At 36.1% G+C, this 5,939-nt stretch overlaps 1 long non-coding RNA gene across 1 annotated transcript; it reads left to right on the top strand.

The window, feature by feature from the left end:
- The first annotated feature begins 750 nt into the window (after positions 1-750).
- Positions 751-5,464, top strand: LOC122934985. Its single transcript, XR_006388752.1, has 4 exons — positions 751-809; positions 1,374-1,444; positions 3,661-3,705; positions 5,279-5,464. It is a non-coding gene; the product is annotated as an uncharacterized LOC122934985 (long non-coding RNA).
- The last annotated feature ends 475 nt before the right edge of the window (positions 5,465-5,939 follow it).

Raw genomic sequence — 5,939 nt, forward strand, 5'->3', positions numbered from 1 at the left:
TATGGTGGAAAATAATAAATTTGGTCAATAACAAAAGTCCATCTCAATACTTTGATATATACTCTTTGTTGGCAATGACAGAGGTCAAATATTTTCTGTAAGTCTTCACAAGGTTTTCACACATTGTTGCTGGTATTTTGGCCCATTCCTACATGCAGATCTCGTCTAGAGCAGTGATGTTTTGGAGCTGTCGCTGGGCAACACAGACTTTCAACTTCCTCCAAAGGTTTTCTATGGGGTTGAGTTCTGGAGACTGGCTAGGCCAATCCAGGACCTTGAAATGCTTTTTACAAAGCATGTTTAGGATCATTGTCATGCTGAAAGACCCAGCCACGTTTCATCTTCAATGCCCTTGCTGATGGAAGGAGGTTTTCACTCAAAATCTCATGATGTCATACGCTCCAATTCACAAAATAGAATAAATCATCACTCAAAATAGAATTTAAGCAAATATCTTTATTTATTTAGTTGGGTAATTAAAGGCCGCAATGCTTATTACTTAACCAATTAATTATAATCTGGTTAATCCAATTTATTCTCAAATATAAATAAGTAAATATTTAAACCAATAAACCATATAACACTCAGTCCACTCAGAGAGTGACTTAACCCCCGTCAATAAGCAAAGCGACAAAATAAATAGGGAAGGGAGGGAGGGAACTTGAAAAATACTTACGTGAATGAGCCAAAATCGTTATTTTCTGTTCTTTTATAGGTTCTCAAACTGGCAGTTAAAGTGATCTCCAATCAAATTTGAAGATATCAGCGCAAGCACCCACAGCATCTGGGTTAACCCATTCTTCACATAGGTAAGTAAATAATATAATCAACATATTAACTGTAATGTTAGGTGCCATGTCATCATGGCTCACCACACTGAATTTATCAGTATGGTTCGCTCCATGATGTCATACGCTCCAATTCACAAAATAGAATAAATCATCACTCAAAATAGAATTTAAGCAAATATCTTTATTTATTTAGTTGGGTAATTAAAGGCCGCAATGCTTATTACTTAACCAATTAATTATAATCTGGTTAATCCAATTTATTCTCAAATATAAATAAGTAAATATTTAAACCAATAAACCATATAACACTCAGTCCACTCAGAGAGTGACTTAACCCCACAACGCCACATAAAAACAAGTGGCCCAATAAACATTGCAAGCCTTTAATAAAAACCATTATCAATTATGTTCTGCAAATCTGAAATGAATATATCACATCCAATATCAGAAAGCTGATCATCCTTTTCTTGGTAAAGTCCTCTAACGAATCCTTCTAATTCAACATGTCTGTAATTGCCATGACCAATTTCCTTCAAATAAATCTCCATTTTTTTTATTAATTCTTTTCCTAATTGTTTCCAGAAAGGATAACTCAGAATTGAACCAAGAAAATTTTGGGATGATGTCAGAAAATACGAGTACAACACCATCAAGTAAGTAGCATATTTTACATAACAATTCTTTTAATTCATAAATTAACAAATGCGTTTTGATTTTTCCCAAATCAAACGAGCCAATATGTAAAATAAACAGGTCAGGTTTCGACATTTTTGAATATATAAGGCTGACATTCTTGAAGATATCAGAAATTTTAAGGTCAGCAAAGGAAAACCAGTTTATGGAAAATTCTGCTGAATAACCTAAATTAACAGTAGAATGTCTAAAAGCAGATCTTCTCTCAGCCAATTGAATCAGTTCATCACCAAAAATCCATACAACTTTTGAAGGTCCTATATCAATAATGGGGGATTTGAGATTTTATTGTCTGCAGCAATCTCGCTTAATCTTAGAGCAGCAAAGAAAGCTATAGAAAATGCTGCAGAAAATAAATTGGTTTCATATTCCGAAGAACAAACTAATACTAAATTACATATGACCTTTTGTAACAATTCAATAGATAAAGGGCTGGTCTTAACATTGTGGACTGACTTTCTTTTGATACCTTTAATCATTAGTTTAATGATAAAATTATTCAGAATAGAGCTTTCGCCTTTTAATTTAAAGAAAAAAGAAATGCCCGATAATTTTTTAGAAATAGAATCGGCTTGTAAACCGTTGTTGTAAAGATATATAATAAATTTGATAAAATTCCCTAAATTAAAATCAATGTAAGAAATTTTTTGAGATATGCAGAAAAGCTTCCAATCCAACCATGCGGCAGAATATGCTGCCCATGTATTCTTGGCTAATGAACCAAAATTAAGTTCATTAGTTAATCCTCTGATATCTCCCAAAGATGAGTTGGACAAGGAATTCCCATTCGGGAAGCTCGAGGTGTCATTAAGAAGAATTCCTTGAAGCGCTGTCGGGACAAATAATCAGCAATATAATTAGTTTTCCCAGAAATAAATCTAGCTTTTATCCAAATGTTAAATTTTAGACATTGAAAAACTATCTTACGCAATAATGAAGAAACTAACGGAGACTTTGAAGTTAAACAGTTTATGGAAAAAACTACTCCCATATTGTCCGACCTTAGCAGAATTCTCTTATTCTGAAACACTGAGGACCAAATTGTTAGAGAAACTAGAACTGGAAATAATTCTAGAAAAACCAAATTTTTTGAGTACTTGTTATTAGTAATCCAATTTAAAGGCCAACGTTCGGCAGACCAAAAGTTGTCAAAATAAGCACCATATCCAATAGCACCAGACGCATCTGTATAAAGAGACAAGGTGTCTGAGCCAACAAACTCTTCCTGCCAAATGGTGTGACCGTTAAATTCACATAAAATTGCAACCAAACTGAAATGTCATCCTTTAGTTGTTTGGTGATGCGAATATGGGATCGAGGTGAGGACTTACCTGATGTGGCAGCATACAATCTTTTAGAAAAGACCCTTCCCATGGGAATCACACGAGAAATAAAATTAAGAGAACCTAAAAGAGACTGAAGTTGTTTAAGCGTAATTTTTTCTTTTCCGGATATGCGAGTTAATTGTTGAACAGTATTCTGGATTTTTTCCATTGGTATGCTAAATTCCATTGTTACTGTATTTATATCTATGCCCAAAAACTTGAGATTCGTAGTAGGATAGACAGTTTTATCTACAGCTAATGGAATGCAGAAATATTTAGCTATACCAATGAATCTATTCAGAAGATTCATACAATCATCCGAATCTACACGACCTATAAATAAAAAGTCATCGAGATAATGTAGTAAAAATCCACTACCTGAGTGAATATCCATAACCCAGTGTAGAAAAGTTGAAAACGCCTCAAAATAAAAGCAAGATAGGGTGAATCCCATGGGAAGGGCCATATCATAAAAGAATTTATCGAGAAAATAAAAACCCAAAGAATTATAACCGATGGGGTTTATAGGTAGTAGTCTGAAAGCAGATTTAATGTCAGCTTTGGCAAGAAGAGAATTGCGGCCTGCTTTTTGTAAAAAAGACAAAGCTTGATCAAATGAGGAGTATTTCACACTGGCTTTATTTTTTTCCATCTCATCGTTAAGGAACTGAATTTAGGATAAGATAAATTGTGAATAAGACGAAAAGAATTTGGTTCTTTTTTAGGAACTAAAGCTAAAGGAGATATACGAAAATTCAAGAAGGGGGGAGAATCAAAGGGACCAGCAATCCTACCTGCCAAAATTTCAGATTCAATTTTTTCTTTAACAATGTCAATATTTTGTTTTACAGATAACGCATTTTCAACTAGAATGCAACCTGGACCCACAAATTCAGGTATGAAAAACCCATTGGTAAAACTGTCAATTAATAAATTAGCCATCTGAATGTTTGGGTAATGACCTAGCCACTGAATTATTATTGGCAAATTCAGCGGAGTCACCTTGTTTAAACGATTGAATTTCCTTGTTAGAAATTGGGAAGTGAATACCTTGTTTTTTAAAACATTTTGAGGCTGAATGAGAACCGGCACAGAAAGAACACTCGTGTCGGTATTTGCAATTATGTTGCCATCTGCAATGCGACTCGTTAAATGCGAAACAGATACCTTTTTTGACGTTAATGAAATTGGGTTGACGAAAAAGATTGTTTTTGTTAGGGAGCATTAAATTCAACCAAAGCCCGACATCTTTACTACCCCAATTTAGATTCGGATATACTGCAAGTTTCTGACGAAAGGATTCGTCATACAGACACCAACCCATTCCGCCAAAATTTCTATATGCCTCCAAAATAGTATCTACATGGTAAATTAAACCAGTACAAAGACTAGGAAATTTTTCACCCAAAACTGCTGCGTATATATTAAATGCTTGCAGTCAGTTAAAAAAGGATTTCTGGTGTAATTTTCTATTTTCTTCAGAATCTGATTTTTTGTCTTTCAATAATTCACTTTTTAAATTCTCACTAGATGAAGGAAGAAGAGAAAAAATTTCAACATATTCTTTTCTCCAAATTTTTTCTTTCACGCTCAAGGGTAAATGAAACCCTAATGGAGAAATTTGACACGCCAGAACTTCTTTAACAGATGTCTCTTTTATACCTGAGTTAAATTCAAGCTCAGGAATTACTGCCATTTCAGGGTTAATATTGGACATTTTAGGTACATTAGTGAACGGTTGAATGGTTGAATTAGCAGCAGTCAGACTATTAAGGGTATTAACTTGACTGACATCTGCTAATCCAGACCAAACATTTTTTGGTGACTCATCCTTTTTAGATAGGTAAAGTAAAAATTCATCAAACAACTGAATCTTCAATTTAGAAGAATCAATGTCAAGTGAATTAATCTCTTGATTAATAGTGCCCTGCGGTTTGCAGTCACTTAAAAAGTTATAATTCAGCTCACCAGAAGCAGATGATGTAGGAGGATGATCAACTGTTGAAGCAGGTGATGGCTCCTGAGTGACAGTTGAATGCTGTTGAAAATGACGCCGTTGAATTTTCCTGCTGGCTCGGCTTGAAGATAAGTTGGTTTTCTTGGTCTTAGAAGGAGGCGCATATTGTGAAGGGGAATATGCCCTCTTGTCTCTCCGCTGACGTTTTTTAATCGGCGAGCGGGTCTCAGGTTTTTCGCGCATGCGCAAAAAATTATCGCAGGGAGGATCGATCAGTTCGGCGCTCGCGCCAGGTACTGCGCAGCAGACGGGATTAGAAGATAAAAGAAGCTCTTCTTGCTGGTCCGGTCCTTGCTGTAAGCACTTCCTCAGCCATTCTTCTCCCCCTTTGCTTTCTGCTCTAAAAATAAGTTGTTTCAACAGATCTTCCATGACACAGATGAACGCAGGTCTGTCTCTTGAAAAATACTTACGTGAATGAGCCAAAATCGTTATTTTCTGTTCTTTTATAGGTTCTCAAACTGGCAGTTAAAGTGATCTCCAATCAAATTTGAAGATATCAGCGCAAGCACCCACAGCATCTGGGTTAACCCATTCTTCACATAGGTAAGTAAATAATATAATCAACATATTAACTGTAATGTTAGGTGCCATGTCATCATGGCTCACCACACTGAATTTATCAGTATGGTTCGCTCCATGATACATGGCCCATTCATTCTTTCCTTTACACGGATCAGTCATCCTGGTCCTTTTGCAGAAAAGCCCCAAAGCATGATGTTTCCACCCCCATGCTTCACAGTGGGTATGTTGTTCTTTGGATTCAACTCAGCATTCTTTCTCCCTCAAGCATGACGAGTTGAGTTTTTACCAAAAAGTTCTACTTTGGTTTCATCTGACCATATGATATTCTCTCAATCCTCTTCTGGATCATCCAAATGCTCCCTAGCAAACTTCAGACGGGCTAGGACATATACTGGCTTAAGCAGGGGGACACGTCTGGTACTGCAGGATTTGAGTTCCTGGCGGCGTAGTGTGTTACTGATGGTAGCCTTTGTTACTTTGGTCCCAGCTCTCTGCAGGTCATTCACTAGATCCCCCCATGCGGTTCTGGGATTTTTGCTCACCGTTATTGTGATAATTTTTACCCCACGGGGTGATATCTTGAGTGGA

Source organism: Bufo gargarizans, chromosome 4, assembly GCF_014858855.1.
Source record: "Bufo gargarizans isolate SCDJY-AF-19 chromosome 4, ASM1485885v1, whole genome shotgun sequence".
NCBI classification, from domain to species: Eukaryota; Metazoa; Chordata; class Amphibia; order Anura; family Bufonidae; genus Bufo; species Bufo gargarizans.